This window comes from Hyperolius riggenbachi, chromosome 4 (genome assembly GCF_040937935.1).
Source record: "Hyperolius riggenbachi isolate aHypRig1 chromosome 4, aHypRig1.pri, whole genome shotgun sequence".
NCBI classification, from domain to species: domain Eukaryota; kingdom Metazoa; phylum Chordata; class Amphibia; order Anura; family Hyperoliidae; genus Hyperolius; species Hyperolius riggenbachi.
Window position 1 is genome coordinate 150,810,129 of NC_090649.1, and position 18,942 is coordinate 150,829,070.

Sequence of the window (18,942 nt, forward strand, 5' to 3'; positions counted from 1 at the left end):
GCTCAGAAAAAAAAGGAAAGTTGTACTCACCAGTGGCTTTTTCCAGCCCAGTTCTGGTCGGGAGGTCCCACGCCGGCGTCCTGGCTCCTCTCCTTCACCCCGCTCCGGAATGGCTGACAGGCCGCAGCCCGGGCGACACTCTCCTGAGTGTCGGGCTGCTCCTTCCGCATATGACGCGGATTACGTCACACGCCGGCCGCCTCGCGTCATCACGGCGGCCGGCGTGAAAGTACTGCGCATGCGCGCTTTGTTCGCGCATGCGCAGTACTTTCACTCCGGCCGCCGTGATGACGCGAGGCGGCCGGCGTGTGACGTAATCCGCGTCATATGCGGAAGGAGCAGCCCGACACTCGGGAGAGTGTCGCCCGGGCTGCGGCCTGCCAGCCATTCCGGAGCGGGGTGAAGGAGAGGAGCCAGGACGCCGGCGTGGGACCTCCCGACCAGCACTGGGCTGGAAAAAGCCCCTGGTGAGTACAACTTTCCTTTTTTTTCTGAGCTCGGAGTCCCTTTAAAGTCCACAGAACAATTTCTCTAATGAATGGAATTCAGTTAACAATTTTAAAGCAAACCTGAAGCGAAGTTAAACATACAATATCATGAATTGTATGTGTAGTAGAGCTAAGTAATAGAACCAAAAAAAATATGAATAGGAGGAAGCCTTTTGTTAAAAGTTATCCGTCTACCCTAACATAAATTGGGGTTACAAAGACGTGTGTTTATGGATGTCACTAATGTTGCCACAGAAGCAGCCCACAAAAGTTCCTACCTCCTCTGGTCCTCTTCCTCATCGCAAAGGAGTTTGTGTTATGTTTAACGATTCTCAGTGCCGTTTTCTACGCAACTGCAAGTATAAACACGAATGCTCATTTTGTGGGGGCACTCATCCCGCTCAACATTGCTTTAAGAAAATGCAAGGTCAGGGTTCAAAGGAATCCTTTCTCAATATACAAGACTCCAGTGAGATGGGAAAGAGTGCTGCAGTGGGCAAAAGCGTACCCAGACAAGCAGATGCTAGCATTAGTAAATGATGGTTTTGTTAATGGTTTCAAACTCCCTCAATTCCATGGTTCAGGTCTATGGTGGGCGGATAACGCCAAATCTGTATCTTTACTACAAGACATAGTCCAAGAAAAAATTAGCAAAGAAATAGTGGCAAGTTGGGTAGCAGGCCCTTTCCTTTCTCCACCATTCCACAATTTCCTTTTATCCCTCCTAGGCAAAGTGCCCAAAAAGGAGCCAGGGTAATACAGACTGATCAATAATCTGTCTTTCCCTAAGTATGATTGCCTTAACGACAGTATTCCTTTTGGGAACGCATCTGTCACTTACTTGTCTTTTGACAAAGCCTTAGGCATAATTATAGAATTCGGGAAAGGTGCCCTTCTTGCAAAAGCTGATATAAAAGCTGCTTTTCGTTTGCTACCAATTTCCCCAGATTCTTTCTATTTCGATAAAGCACTCCCAATGGGATGCTCACAGTCTTGCCGATATTTCGAGGCCTTCGCCTTTCTCCTTGAATGGATTGCAAATCTTAGCTTCCCCCAAGAAAAAATCCTCCATTACTTGGACGATTTCCTTTTTATTGCACCTCCCGATTCAGACCTTTGTAATAGCATGCTGGACAATTTCACTCAGCTCATGGGTCACTTCGGAGTACCGTTGGCCCATGAGAAGACAGTTACGCCTTGCACGGAAAGAATTTTCCTTAGTATAACAATAGATACCTTAGCCATGGAATTCAGACTACCTGTAACGTAAAATCCGCCTCGCCGGATGGATTGCGGAAATATGGTCGTATCCAGTCCGGCAAGCGGACTTTCCAACGCGGGATGCGGAAATTCGTCCGCATCCGCTGCACAAACCCGTCCGAGCACTCTGCTCCAAACTCACCAGCATGCTGCTAACCAGGGCTCTGCCATCTTGCCTCTAGGGGGTGCGCGTGCACGCCAGACACGCCTTTATACTCTTAGAAAGCGTGTCAGCTAACCTGGAGGTCAGCTGACATTTGAGCCTGCTTTGATTGGTTGCTGCCTAGGGTGGAGACTTCTCTGCCAGGCAGTATATAAGGAAGTGCTTTTCAGTCACACTTCGTCTGTGTTTGCGATACCCTGTGTCAGCACTCAGACCTAGTCAGCCTTGTCTCTGGTATTGTGTTATATATTGGTTTATCGCCCATATATACACATATTATACTGTTTGATTTATCGTGTATGATTCTGTGCCTGTCTTGACTACTCTTCTGCTTCCTGATTCTGTACTTCGCCAGCCCGTACCGTTATCGACTATTGGCTTGGTTTCCGACTATTCTCTTGTCTCACGTTTCTGTACTGCTGCCGCCTGATCTGTTGCCGAACCTCATTTTGTCTGACCTTTCTCCCTTCAGTGGAACGTCTCCCACTGTAGGGTTCTATCAGAGGCTTGCCTCTTTGAGACGACCGCCACTAGCAAACCCTTGCTGCTAGAGGCCGAGACTCCTCCACTCCGTCCTTTGGAGGATCTCACACACGGGGTTCCCATTCAGAGGTAACCACACCTCTGAGGAATTACGGTGTGGTGGATATTTTCCCAGACTTGAATTTACGCTGTATATTATTATTGTTGTCTGCTATTCCAGCTTGCTGGAGGTTGTATCTCTGTGCCCTATAGAGATACTCTATTGTACCAAGCACCCTCTTGCATACGATTGTATCGTGTCACGCTATACTTGCATTATTGGCGATTCTGCAGATCACCATATAATCAGGTATAGCATCTGTATTATTGGTGATACTGCAGATCACCAATAATCAGAATATCTGTGCTTGCTGACACCAATCTTTACATAAACACAGACCTTAAAGAAGTAAAATGGAGGGGGTGGTCAATCAGCTTCAGACCGTAAGGACAGAGCTAGAACAGCTGAAGATTACTGTGACTGCAAAGCAGGCTCAGATTACTCAGCTGACTGAGACTGTCCGGAGGCTGCAACCACCACTTAACGTCCTACCTCCCCCAACTCCTAGTGAGCCTAAAATGAACATTCCCGAGAAGTTTTCAGGCTCTAGGTCAGATTTTCAGAACTTCCGCCACAGAGTTCAGTCCTATTTTGACATGAAACCTGTGTCCTCAGGAACAGAGGCCCAGAAGGTTACTCTTGTCAAAACTCTGTTGCACGCAGATTCCCAAACTTGGGCTTAAAGCACTGCAGAGGTTCTTGGGATTCGCAAACTATTATAGTAAGTTTATCAGGGGTTTCTCTTCAGTGGTGACCCCACTTACTAATTTGACAAAAAAAGGGGCTGATGCCACTCATTGGTCAGAGGAAGCATGTACGGCATTTTCCTCTCTGAAAGAAGCATTCTGTTCAGCTCCTATATTACGTCATGTCGATGTTGCTTATCCATGGTATAGTAGAGGTGGATGCCTCGGAGGTTGGAGTGGGAGCAGTATTGTCTCAACGTTCAGGACTTCAAGGCATACTTCATCCCTGTGCTTTTTTTTCCCGAAAGTTCTCCCCTGCCCAGAGAAACTATGACGTTGGAAACAGGGAATTATTGGCCATCAAGCTTGCTTTCGAGGAGTGACGCCACTGGTTGAAGGGGGCAGAGCATGTAATAACTGTTTACACGGATCATAAAAATTTACAATACATTGAAAAAGCCAAGAGACTCACCCCCAGACAGGCTAGATGGGCCCTCTTTTTCCCCCGTTTTAATTTCATAATTACATTTACACTAGGGAGTAAGAACGTCAAAGCAGACGCCCTTTCTCGTTGCTTTGAACCTCAAACTGCTCCACCCCCTTCTCCAGAAAGTATTTTGTCAAAAGAGATCATCCTGGCAGCCACTGAAATAGTTGAAGATCTTGCTAGCCTTCTAAGTCCTTTCCAATTAGAAGCCCCAGAAGGGAAACCAGAAGGGGTTCTGTACGTTCCTTGTGTCTTGCGCCCCAAAGTATTGCAGTTGTTTCATGGACACAAGAATGCTGGACATCCTGGCATCACCAGAACCCAAGACTTGTTGGGTAGGTCTGTCTGGTGGCCATCATTACAAACAGATTGCAGAGAATTTGTCAAAACTGTACTGGTTGCTGCCTAGGGTGGAGACTTCTCTGCCAGGCAGTATATAAGGAAGTGCTTTTCAGTCACACTTCGTCTGTGTTTGCGATACCCTGTGTCAGCACTCAGACCTAGTCAGCCTTGTGTCTGGTATTGTGTTATATATTGGTTTATCGCCCATATATACACATATTATACTGTTTGATTTATCGTGTATGATTCTGTGCCTGTCTTGACTACTCTTCTGCTTCCTGATTCTGTACTTCGCCAGCCCGTAGCGTTATCGACTATTGGCTTGGTTTCCGACTATTCTCTTGTCTCACGTTTCCGTACTGCTGCCGCCTGATCTGTTGCCGAACCTCATTTTGTCTGACCTTTCTCCCTTCAGTGGAACGTCTCCCACTGTAGGGTTCTATCAGAGGCTTGCCTCTTTGAAACGACTGCCACTAGCAAACCCTTGCTGCTAGAGGCCGAGACTCCTCCACTCCATCCTTTGGAGGATCTCACACACGGGGTTCCCATTCAGAGGTAACCACACCTTTGAGGAATTACAGTGTGGTGGATATTTCCACAGACTTGAATTTACGCTGTATATTATTATTGTTGTCTGCTGTTCCAGCTTGCTGGAGGTTGTATCTCTGTGCCCTATAGAGATACTCTATTGTACCAAGCACCCTCTTGCATACGATTGTATCGTGTCACGCTATACTTGCATTATTGGCGATTCTGCAGATCACCAATAATCAGAATATCTGTGCTTGCTGACACCAACGTTACACTACCTACAGAAAAAATATGCAAACTAAAGTCTTCTATATATAAACCGCTAAAGTCTACTAAAGCCACGGTCGGCCAAATCCAGTCTCTCCTTGGCCTACTCACATTTACGTCCCGCATTATGCCTATGGGGCGCCTATTTTCCCCGACGCTTGGCTTTATCTATAAGCGGCCTCAAATCTCGCAAGTTACACGTTAGATTAACAGCAGACATAAAACAATACTTGCTGGTTTGGGCCGATTTTAACGATCTGTAAAACGGCAGAACACTGTGGCAGCAACCGTTCGTCTCCGCATCGGAACTGCTTGTTTTCATGGATGCAGCAGGAAGCATTGGCTACGGTGCCTTCTGTAATAACAAATAGTCGGCCGAAACATGGCCGATTCGGTGGATATCTGAAGGCTTCACCAGAAGCATAGTTTTTTGCGAATTATTCCCTGTCCTCGTGGCTTTAGTATGCTGGCATGACACTTTTGCTAATAAAAGGGTGCTTTTGCAACCGGACAATAAGGGCGTGGTTTTCGCCATAAATTGTCTCAATTCAAAATCTGTTATTGTCATAAAATTGGTCAGTTTTCTGGTTTTGTTTTGTTTAAAATCGAACATATGGTTGAAAGCGTCATACATCCCTGGTAACCAAAATGTAATTGCTGACGCTCTTTCGCGCCAATTTCACAGATTCAGACAGCTGGTTCTGGAAGAGGAGCAGAACGGCACCCCGTGTCCAAGTTTTCTTTGGTCCCTGGTTTGATGGCCCTGGCAGACCGTTAAAAGCATCAGTTCGTCCAAAGACTTGGTCGGCATATATAGTTGCCCTAGAGCAGTCTTTCTCAACCTTTTTACCCTGGAGGAACCCTGCAAATAACTTTTGGATCTTGAGGAACCACTGCAAACAATTTTTTGATCTTGAGGAACCCCTGCATTTATTTTGCAGGAAGCATGGTCTTTAAAAGTATGTGTAGCTGTTTATTTCACTACTCCCTATTACACTGCCACTCATTATACTGTCTCCTGACCCCCAATTTAGTGCTTCTTGTTACAGTACCACCTATTATAATGTGCTCTATTACACTTCCCCCACGATAGGGGAAAATGCCAAGGAGCCCCTGCAGACTGCTCAAGGAACCCTGGGGTTCCAGGGAACCCTGGTTGAGAAAGCCTGCCCTAGAGAAATGGTGTGATTTCTGTGTCAAACATCAATCATCCCCTTGGTCTGATGATCTAGATAAGATCTGCTTGTTCACTTCCCTGATTTTAGCATCGGGTTCCTCTTTCACTGTGGTAAGTAGGAAATTGGCTGGCATTTCCTTTTTTAGGAAGCTCATGGGCGCACACCCCTTTTCTGCTTATTTTGCTGTGAAACAGGCGTTGAAGGGTTCCCTTATCAAATCCGGATGCGGGATAACAGAAGACCCATATCCTTCCAAATGTTAATTCACTTAGTAGAAGTTACCGAGTCAATCTGTTCTTCCTCTTACGAATCCTTGTTGTTTAAAACAGCTTTTTCCTTAGCCTTTTTCGGGGCCTTTAGAATATCCAAATTAGTTTTGCGCTCCAAAAATAACCCCTCAAGCATTTCCCTACACCTTCTGGCTGAGGAGCTCAAAATTTTTCTACAACAATCCAAAACCAATCAGGGTGGTAAGGGCAAGTGGATAATTTTGAAACCGCTACTTGGTTCTGAAGCATGTCCCATAACCCTCGCGGAACATTTGCTAAAAATCCGACTAGCAGGGCAAGTTTTCTTGTGTCACCAGGATAGTTCCCCTTTGACCATATTCCAGTTCAACCAGGTCCTGGGTCTGTGCAAACGCAGTTTGGGTTGGGAACACCTTAAAGGAAAGGTCCACGCAAAATAAAAAAATGAGTTTCACTTACCTGGGGCTTCTACCAGCCCCCTGCAGCCATCCTGTGCCCTCGTAGTCACTCACTGCTGCTCCAGTCCTCTGCTGGCAGCTTGCTGACCTCGGAGGTCAGCGGGCCGCATTGCGTACATTTTTACGCATTCCCGCTAGTGCAGGAACACTAACACATACATTTTTACGCGTTACTGGTTCAATGCGTAACAATTTACGCATTGAACCAGTAACACGTAAAAATGTATGTGTTAATGTTCCTGCACTAGCGGGAATGCGTAAAAATTTACGCAATGCGGTCCGCCGACCTCCGAGGTCGGCAAGCTGCCAGCGGGGGACTGGAGCAGCAGTGAGTGACTACGAGGGCACAGGATGGCTGGATGGGGCTGGTAGAAGCCCCAGGTAAGTGAAACTATTTTTTTTATTTTGCTTAGACCTTCCCTTTAATTAAGATCACGTCCCATTCCTTCCGCATTGGCGCAGCCACTGAAGCCGCGTCATGTGGTTTAAGTGATGACAGAATTAGAAAAATCGGTCACTGGGATTCTGCTCATTTTAAATTATATATGCCCAGATGTGTCCATTTAACTAAGGATCAAAATTTTTTGTCTTTCAGATCCCCCCTTCAAAATGTGGATTCTGGGTCATTCCTTCGTGCACTGGGCTCGAATTCGAGCTCAGGACAGGAATTATGGATTAAATTTAGGTCTCCCTGTGGCCGATTTCAGCATCATCTGGGGCGGAATCCGCGGTATGAGGTGGGACAATCTTTTTAACGTTGTTGCTCAACTCCAAGTAAGGCATGGCCCCCCTGATTGTATCATTCTGCACAATGGCGGGAATGACGCAGGCTCTATTAACACTATCGAGCTTTTACACAAAATGAAGTTCGATTTCATCCGGTTAAAAGAAATGTTCCCCTATATCATCCCAATATTCTCTGAAAGAATCCCACGCCGAATTTGGCAATTTAGGGATAGGGCCTTCATGATGCGCGTCACGCATCGCATTAATAGAGCCATAGCCAGTTTCCTTCCCCAGCTGGGGGGGTTCGCGTTTCGCCACTTAGAGCTAGAGGGTATGGACCCTGGCTTTTTCAGGAGGGACGGGGTTCACTTGTCAACATTGCCATAGACATTTCAATTTAGGTCTTCAGTCCGCTATTGAAAGAGCCACGGTTCTTGAGGGTCGGCCAGCCCGTCAGGGTCTGGCGGGTGGGTGATTCCCAAAGGGATTCATTGGGTTTTGTTTGTTATTAATCCTGGTTGCCACTCCTGGGCCTTACCACCGGGATGGCTGTTTAAACAAGTTATGTTCTATTACTCTGTTGATTATTACACCTATTTGAATAAAGAAACAGAACCCAATACTTGAAACCCCAATAAAAGGCCGCGGCCCATTTTATGCACTTGGATTACGACTTTGTCTTCATTGTAAGATTATTACATACGGCTCCCATGCAGCAAATGGAGCTATACGGGGTGAGGGGGCAGCCTATCTGATCCTAGGGAAACATTTGCTACTTGTACTGGCGTGGGAACAATTTGGGGGAAGGGCGTAGCAATAGGGTGTGCAGAGGTAGCGACCACATCGGGGCCCTTGGGTTAGAGGGGCCCCAAAGGGCCCTCTCTCAACCACAGTATTAGCTCTCTATTGGTCCTGTGCTCATAATGATCACTTCTATAGATACTTTGAATATTGGTTATCATTAACAAACTGCTCCCCATTCCCCTTCTTGCACCTCTGACACTGTAGTTGCCATTGGCAGGTTTTGGTGCGTCGTATCAATTGTTATGTATAGTGTGCTTGGGGGGGGGCCCATTGTAAAACTTGCATCGGGGCCCACAGCTCCTTAGCTACGCCACTGGGGAGGGGGGTTTAGAGGGAGGAACACACTTTGAAATCTCTGCCTCTGGTGCTGAAGAACTTTGTCACGGCCCTGTCTACAAGGCAGATATGACCTCAATCTCCCACAGTGCTTCGCTGACCTGACGCTGACCTTTATTGCTTAGGCAGTTGCCTTCTAGAAGGTCCAGGGTTTCCTTTAAATGATTATTAAGCATTCTGTTTCTTGGCAAAATACTGCATATCCTACAGTGTAACATTAATTTGTACATGTTTGGAATGTAATAGGCCTACTTACAGTATCTGCTTATTATTCATTTTTTTCCATTAATTTTTTGTTTTGGTAATCAGTTTAATGTTGTGAAAGTTGCAGTTTCCCTTTTGTTTGCTATTTCTCCTGAAGTCATAGTAGCTGACTTGTTTGAATTGGTGCTCAGGTCACTGAATCTGGCGTGGTTTATGATCTCATGCATTTCATCTGACTGGAGTCTTTGAAGTCTTCTCTGCTTTTTAGCTGCATCCTCTAATGGCTTTACAGTAAAAGCCTTTCTCTTTTGTCCCACTTCTTTTTTTTTTTTACCGTGACTCAGAGAGTAGGAGACAGAAGAATAGACTTGTACTTAGTATGACTGCAGAAATATCTTACATAACAGGTTAGCAAAATGTAATGCCAACGTTATGTTTTCAATAAAATTATTTTCTTATTCTTTTATTGAATCTTAAAAACAAAATAACATTTTCCAACAATTTAGCACTGCAAATGGATAACCCCCCCCCCCCCCCCACACACACACACACACACACACTTTCAATCCACTAAGCATTACCGTATTCGGTTTTGCAGAACCAGCTGATTTTTTTCCAAACATCTTGCTAAAGACCAATTCACTAAGGCTGTTACCACACTGAAAAGTAAAATGACAGACTCAGACTAGTGAGGTAAACTGCTGACTTGTGCAGTAAATACCTCAATAAATGTAAATTCAGATTAGAGCAGTCAGTAAAACTGTTCAGTAGAACAGCTCTACCCTTACGGTAACTAGCAAATAGCATGCGGTAAAACTGAAAGACTAAAGCAGAAAGCCAATAGGAAGAGCCTCCTCCTCTGCTACTCACCCCATTTCATCTGATGCACTGGTGGGTGGGATATGAGAACTGCAGAGCAGGAGAAATAGTCATTCAAAGCGGCTTTTCTGTATCCCTTTAGATGTGCAGATGTATATAGTGGTTCACAGAAGAGCTCGCACTAGTGGCATGCATGCACATCTAAAGGAATGCAGGAAGCCTTTTGCTCTTTAGTTAGGTGTCACAGAATACAGGAACTGCTCATGAGACCAATTTTAGGAGAAGAATCACAGCTTGCTGCAGAGGCCTACTCCACTGGTGAGAATACTACATTACTTAGCAAGGCTTAGTGAATTGAAGCAACAATTTTTGTTATTATATTACCAAACAATAACTGCAAGTGTGGAAATCTTAGTGATTTTTTTTTAAAGTCTTAATTGCCAAATGCAGTGTTTTACCGACTAGAAGATGCTTAAAGGAAACCTAAATTTTAAAAAATTGCCTTGGGCTTCTTCCAGCCCCTTGAAGTCTTTCTGGTCCCTCGCTGCCATCCCACAATCAGCCTGTAAGGCTTGGTGGTGTATTCTCCACAGTCAGCATGCAACGCATGAGCTGGCGTGGAGGAGGTACACACACTAGCACCAGGAAACAGGCTATCCCTAGTATAGTGGAGGGGAGGACTGACTCCAATAGGAGATTGTGGCGCACAGAGCCGGTGCAGATCTGACAGCCACAAACAATGCTTTCGTTATAACGTCTCAGCGCAAAGTAGCGCTGAGCGCACAAACCAGAACTGAGGAGATCAGGACAGGTAGACAGAATGAACGCTTGCTAGCTAGCGGCTACTTAGCGACAGCAAGCGTCCAAAACCAGACAGACTGGAATGAGGCAGCCAATGCGATGCGGCGATGGCGTGCCTCACAAAGACAGGACAGGATAGTGAGGAAATAGCAGGATTAAGATAGATGAACGTAACACAGATAAATATACAATAAGTATGTTTTCCTAGCGTATTACAATTACAGCTATCAATGAAACTATTTGTAACGTCTGACTAACATATGTATATATCGGCAATGAACCGATATATGACATAAGCAGGAACGCTGACTAGGACTGGAGTAATACAGGGAACAGGACTCAGAAGGATTCGCTATCTCTTCGCAGAGATGAACGCAATCCACAAACAGTAACAGAACAGGATTCAGAAGGATTCGTTATCTCTTCGCAGAGATGAACGCAATCCACAAACAGGACCAGGAACAGGATTCAGAAGGATTCGTTATCTCTTCGCAGAGATGAACGCAATCCACAAACAGAACCAGGAGCAGGGTAACTACCTCAGCACGGGTGGTCACGGTACGCGCAACCTACCAAAACGTGCTGGAAAGCTGACTAACTGCACACAGGATATAAACAGTTCGTGTACGTATACATCAGCAACACTGATGTATCAACGTAACACAAATACAAGGAAAATAATAAACGTGCTGGTATGCATATATATTGGCAATGAACCAATATATGATGCAAAGACCAGCAAAGTATCTTTATAACAAGAAACAAGATCGGGGGCTAAAGCGACAGCAAGACTGGCTTACACTGAAGCTATGAAAACCCAAGGAAACCCTGCAGGAAGCAGATCTTTATACTGAGGTCATCCAATGGGAGCAGACATGCAGATTCCCACACAGGTGAATGATAATCAGTCACAAGCTGACAGCAGGGAAAGACAGACAAAGCTATGCAACTTGCATGGAAATAGATCAGAACTGCCTGAGCTGCAGCACTACTACTTCCAGTAATAGCTGCTGCAGCAGCGATCATTACAGTACCCCCGCCTTTAAAAGCGGATTCCAGACGCTTTTCAAAACCGAAATTCCCAACAAAACAGTCTGACTGATAATTCATGATGACCGGGACAGCCCGGCAAGACCGAATTCCAGAATCAGTCCCCACAAGACTGGACCCATCAGAACCAGAACCTACAGAACCACGCCCATCAGTACCACAAGCCCCAGTGTGACACCCATCAGAACCATGATTTCCAGAAGAAAGCCCTCCGAAATTCCCTGAGCGATACCCACCGCCTTCCAGGAACCGTTCAGAAACGCCAAAGCCTTTGCAATGCCCACCGGTACTGTCTTTACCAACACAAAACCCACTGTTGAACCAGTCCAAGGCACCAGGACAGGTTTTCTCAGAGACCTCCCAGAACACCTTGAAGCTCCAAAGAGATCCCCATAGGTCAGAACGCCCCTTAGGCTCACATGGAGAACTATCAAGAACCCCTATGGAACCTAGGGCAATTCCCGAGTCAGGGCCACAAGGACAAACATCAATATCAGGGCTTTCAGGGACCAGAACCATCTCTGGGCATGCAGGCAGACTGGCAACATCAGAACATGTTCCCACTAAGGAAGCATCAGAGCACGCTAACACCTTAGACACACTTGGGCATTCTGGCACACAAAGAACATCTGGGCACACCGGCACAAGAGAAACCTCTGGGCATGTCAAGGAACTGTGAGCCTCAGGGTCAGCCAAGACAGGACCAAAACCAGGACTGGCCAAAAAAAAATCATCATGACTAAACTTCGCAACCACTGGACTTTTACACGAGAATGCTGGATCAGACTTAGATGTCGCTGATTCCAGCAAAGTCAGTAACAAATCAGATTCAGGGGCACCAACAAAACAGGACAAATCTTCTGATGTATGCACTGAACCAGATAGGGACTCCACAACTACCTCTGGACTGGACAGAGACTCATTTAATACACTGGATTGGAGCTCATGAGGCGCTGCAGAACAAGTCAGTATTGCAGCAGCCCCCACTGGACTAGGCAAAACTGAGGAATTCCCTGGACAGGAAGGGGACTCTGGAACCTCTGCCACAGCGGCCAGAGAACTAGAATCTTTCAGGATACAGGGCTGGGTTTCAGGAACACTCATCAGACCGGACTGAAATTCTGAGATTTCTATTATTTTGACCAGAGAATCAGAATTATCCATGTTACAGGGCGAGACTTCTGAAACATTCAGAGGACAGGGCTGGAGTTCCTCGGCTGTTACAACACTGGAGAGGGACTCAACAACATTGGTTAAATCAGACTGTGTACAGGGCAAGGTATCTGACACACTTGCTGACGAGGACAATATTTCAATGGCTTCTGCTTTGCTGGGCAGAAATTCATCAAGTTTTATTAGAGCAGACTGTAATTCCAAAACAGCTGCTAGACAAGTGAATATTACTGCAACACCAACTGAGGTAAGCAGTGCTTCAGCCTCCTCTGCTAGAGGGTTTAAAGTATCCAAAGTACTGGGTGAAGCATTAGACTCTGCGACCACAGCTTCACTGGACAGGATCACTGAACAGTCCATATTGCAGGGCAAAACCATGGAAGCACCTGCTGGACAGCATAATGATTCTGTGACCTGAGTTTCATTGGAGAGATCTACTGCACAATTCATGGTACAGGGCAAATTTATTGGAAAATTTTCTGAACAAGGTAATAATTCTGCGATTTCAGGTTCACATAGCAGATGCTCTGAGCTATTCACGAAACTAGAGCGAGGTGTAGAAACAGGAAGATCAAGACACAATGTTTGCGCATCTGAATCACCATTCATTTGTAAAATTGGAAAATTCAGATGCTGGGGTTCTGAGTTTACTAGACAGGATTGCTGGGACTCGGAAACTGATGTAGTGCATCTATTGGCATCTGCTGGATCAGACAGGAGTTGAACTTTATTAACACAGGTAATTTCTGCAGAAGTGTTTGCAGAGACAGGCAAGATTTTTCTGGTGTCTGTTTCACTAAACAAAGAGTCATGAGTACTGGCTAGGCTGGACTCGGAAGTCAGCAGGACCTCTGGATTCTCTGCTGAGAAATTTGCGCAGGGCAAGGTTAAGAATGTATCAGTGGCTTCAGTTTTACTGGGAAGTAACACTGAGTTATCCATGGTACAGGGTGGAATTGCAGGAACTTCAATTTCACACAAAAAGAGCTCCGAATCACCTGCTGAATCAGCCAAAGGTGCTGAAGCAGGCGGGTCAGAACGCCAAATTTGCGAATTCGGAGTCACATAAAAATCATCCAAAATCAGTTCCCACACATCAATCAAGGGAGCCACACAGTCATACCTACACACACCAGCCTCTATTAGGTTATAGGCTGACTTAATGCATGCGTTCAATACCATTTCACTTTTTGCACTGTAAAATTGACAAAATGAACTTGAATCATTCTTCCATTCACAGACCAGGGCTTCCATCTCTCCCCTCTCGAATGGAGGATCCCATGCATACTTAACAGCGAAACATTTAGGCTGATCATGGTTTGCAGATATGATTGTAGCAGGGACATATATTGGGTTAATTAGCAGGTGATTGGCAGATTCCTTATTCCTAAGAATCTCCAATACCTGTAGCAAGTGCTGAACTGTAGTGTATGCAAACTTTCCTTGCTTTACAAATAAGTTGATTTGTTCAATACTCTGTAATATCTCCTCATAATCATACTCAGATAATTTTTTTAAACAAAAATCTTTATTTTCCCTAGCCAGGGAGGAAAGTTCATTAGTAGTTTCATAAGTCCATTTAACTCCCCTGAAAGACAATTGCATTTCATTATCTGTTAATGGCAGAATCTCATTATAGGTCTCAGTCGCTAAGGATAACGATTCTGCAGATTGGACACGTTTCTTAGAACGTTTGCGTTTTGCCTTTGACCTTGCGGTTTTTGGTGATTTATTCAAAGCTGCAGGAAAATTATCAGTAACACTTTCTGCTTGCTGCTCATTCTTGCAAGCAATTGAAGGAGCAGCTGATTGGCCTGCTGCCAGGAGTTCATTAAGAGGAAAAGGCAATGGATCTATGCGCAACCAGTTATGGATCACAAACGCTAGAAATTCCAGCGGTCTCTCTTTCAAATCGGAATGATTGAGAACATCAAATGCCCACTGGAATAATTCCCCTTTAAACAAAATATAACTTAGTTGGAGTGCCCAGGTTGAAACAGGAGTCGCTTGGAGATCAGGATTGGTCAGGAACCTGGCACATTCAGAGAAAAACTCATTTTCTGTTTCAGAGCTAAGTTCTTCAAATTTCTTAAAGGAACAGGAACCATAATTAACAGTGTCATACTTTCTGGGAATCCCCCCCACAATGGGGATTGGTAATGGGGTTTTCATAATGTAAGGCTTGGTGGTGTATTCTCCACAGTCAGCATGCAACGCATGAGCTGGCGTGGAGGAGGTACACACACTAGCACCAGGAAACAGGCTATCCCTAGTATAGTGGAGGGGAGGACTGACTCCAATAGGAGATTGTGGCGCACAGAGCCGGTGCAGATCTGACAGCCACAAACAATGCTTTCGTTATAACGTCTCAGCGCAAAGTAGCACTGAGCGCACAAACCAGAACTGAGGAGATCAGGACAGGTAGACAGAATGAACGCTTGCTAGCTAGCGGCTACTTAGCGACAGCAAGCGTCCAAAACCAGACAGACTGGAATGAGGCAGCCAATGCGATGCGGCGATGGCGTGCCTCACAAAGACAGGACAGGATAGTGAGGAAATAGCAGGATTAAGATAGATGAACGTAACACAGATAAATATACAATAAGTATGTTTTCCTAGCGTATTACAATTACAGCTATCAATGAAACTATTTGTAACGTCTGACTAACATATGTATATATCGGCAATGAACCGATATATGACATAAGCAGGAACGCTGACTAGGACTGGAGTAATACAGGGAACAGGACTCAGAAGGATTCGCTATCTCTTCGCAGAGATGAACGCAATCCACAAACAGTAACAGAACAGGATTCAGAAGGATTCGTTATCTCTTCGCAGAGATGAACGCAATCCACAAACAGGACCAGGAACAGGATTCAGAAGGATTCGTTATCTCTTCGCAGAGATGAACGCAATCCACAAACAGAACCAGGAGCAGGGTAACTACCTCAGCACGGGTGGTCACGGTACGCGCAACCTACCAAAACGTGCTGGAAAGCTGACTAACTGCACACAGGATATAAACAGTTCGTGTACGTATACATCAGCAACACTGATGTATCAACGTAACACAAATACAAGGAAAATAATAAACGTGCTGGTATGCATATATATTGGCAATGAACCAATATATGATGCAAAGACCAGCAAAGTATCTTTATAACAAGAAACACGATCGGGGGCTAAAGCGACAGCAAGACTGGCTTACACTGAAGCTATGAAAACCCAAGGAAACCCTGCAGGAAGCAGATCTTTATACTGAGGTCATCCAATGGGAGCAGACATGCAGATTCCCACACAGGTGAATGATAATCAGTCACAAGCTGACAGCAGGGAAAGACAGACAAAGCTATGCAACTTGCATGGAAATAGATCAGAACTGCCTGAGCTGCAGCACTACTACTTCCAGTAATAGCTGCTGCAGCAGCGATCATTACACAGCCGTTCCTCCGCTGTCCCCCTCCAACGCTGGATGCATGGCCCATGCCACGTGCATACTCTATTATGCTCTGGCGGCAGGGATGCACTGTAGTATTTATTGTGTACTGTGCACTGGAGAGGATAGAGACATGCGCGGCTAGCGCTGTGCATGCACAGTGGCCGGGCGACTCGTCAGTCAGCTGGTTTACCGAGGGACAGCGCAGAAATGGTGCTAATTGACACTTTTTGTTGTATGCTGCAGACACTTTTGGCAAGTGTGCTCATAGACACTTGTTGCTCTATGCTCCATCCCCATTTCCTGATGAAGCGGGGCCACACCTGCGAAACGCATTGCTTTGACCCTTTGGAGTGTATATATAAATACATTTGCTTGTTGATATAATATCAACCTGTTTTTGTGTCTGCTTGGAGGGGGTAAGTCCACCACTGCCTCTCCCATTTTTTAAAAAAAGTTTTAGCTATTTTATTCTTTTGGCGCCTCTGTTCATTTCTACATAGCGGAAGAAATGGCTGAGTGTGTGAGAAGCCCCAAGTAAATAAACAGGCATTTTTTTATGCTCACTTTAATCACTTCTGCAAAGTACCTCCTTCAGTTCTTGTTAAATTCGTGTTTATTAAAGATTTCAAAAGTATAAAACATACAAAACAGAGAGAACATTGGTATAGGCAAAAAAGGTAGACCTAGACAGCCTGGAAATGGTAAACATATACAGTATAGTAAAGCATACGTTTGATCACTGACCCAATAAGGATAATTATAAGGATATAAATTAAGAAAATAAGGGTCAAGAACATGTCAAACCAATTGGTGGGAAGACAATAAGTAATTGAGAATGTAGTATATTGCCGGATACCAGAATGTTGAGGGGGTGGGGAGGTATAGGATGGGATAAGTAAAGGATGGGAAAGGTGGGAACCTTCTTCAGTTCTAATGAGTGAAGGGGATTCCTAGCCATCTGATTTTTTTCAGTATAGTTCACTCACATATACCAACCAACAGTCCAGTTTTTTGGCACTATTATGCTGATGTTAATTGTTTAAAGGGAACCTGAAGTGAGAAGTATATGGAGGCTGCCATATTTCCTTTTAAACAATACCAGTTGCCTGGCAGCCCCGCTCATCTGTTTGTCTGCAGTAGTGTCTGAATCACGCCAGAAACAAGCATGCAGCTAATCTTGTCAGATCTGACAAAAATGTCAGAACACCTGACCTGCTGCATGCTTGTTCAGGGTCTATGGCTAAAAGTATTAGAGGTAGAGGATCAGGATGATAGACAGGCAACTAGTAGTTCTTAAAAGGAAATAAATATGGCAACCTCCATATCCCTCTCACTTCAGGTGTCCTTCAAGTGCCTGGCTGAACTGTCTCCAAAATGGCAAAACATGATAACTCACTGTATGTGGATGACAAATTGATTCAAAGCCCCCTCCTCCCTCCCTTTCCCCCCTTCATTAGGAATGGCTATTCCAGCAGTCCTAGCAAGTGCCACAGCATCTTTGACAAAACTTACCATGCAGGAATGGAAAGCACTAACATTGGTCAGCAGGGATGACAACATCACAACCCTTCCAGAAAACAGGGGACGGTGCACTGTACTACTCAACACATCTGACAATTACCCTATTAAACATTACTTTTGGGATTACCAATTGCCCCACTTCTGCAAACTGAGTTCAATCTACTGTACAGTTTACTACAAAGAAAAGAAACTGAAAGAAACAGTGAAAGCAATCATGTGACCTCTAAAGAGGCGGGCTATTCTTGTGATATATCTAGACTGGGGCTCTCCATCTGATAGGGCAGCTCTGCTCTTCCAGCAATTGTGCAGCCATTATACCTCTTATGCCGGGCATACACGGCATTTCTAGTCCTTATCAATCGAGCCGGTGATGGCTCGATTGATAATATCTGACAGGTCCGATGACCTGCCGGATAGATTCCCCGCTCGATCCCCGCCGTCGGACAATAGCAGGGAATCGAGCGGCTGATAAAGAGCGCCGGCGGGGACGAGCGGGGATCGATCCGGGCACACGCGCGGACGAGCGGGGAAGCGCCGGCATCGAGCCAGTGGCTCAATCTGGCGCATAATTGGATAGGTGTATTCCCAGCATTAGAATCAACAGAAGATAATAAATCAACTAGTGTATCCACCGGAGTGAGTTCATTTCTGTACGAGTTACTAACTTACCTATACATACAGTTTTTTGTTTACCTATACTTTATACTACGTAGCATGGAGGATACTGTATGCTTCCTAGCACTTTATAATAATTATGCATATACAGTATACACCCCCTTTTTTGCACTTATGCCCATCTTTATAGCTCTTTAACTATAAACTTATTTTATGCATAGAACAAATTTTGCACAATGTACCTTTATGATTTTTTTTTTTTTTTAGCACAATGACCATAGTGTATGCATTTATGTGGCTTTGCTCATCTAATATTACAGTTTATTGGTTCACAAGATCATTATTAAGTGATATTTCCCTTCATTGCTGGAGGGATATTTTATTCAACCTATGAATATTTATAATATTACTCCACTTCTATGGGGAAGTTTATGTTTTTAAATGTCTTTACATTTCTTTAAAAGACAACTGAAATGAGAGGATATGGAGGCTGCCATATTTATTTCCTTGTAAACAATACCAGTTGCCTGGCTGTCCTGCTGATCCTCTTCCTTTAATCCTTTTAGCCATAGGCCCTGAACAAGCATATGCAGATCAGGTGTTTCTGACATTATTGTCAGATCTGACAAGATTAGCTGCATGCTTGTTTCTGGTGTTATTTAGACACTACTGTAGCCAAATAGATCAGCAGGGCTGCCAGGCAACTGGTATTATTTAAAAGGAAATACATATGGTAGCCTCCATATACCTCTCACTTCAG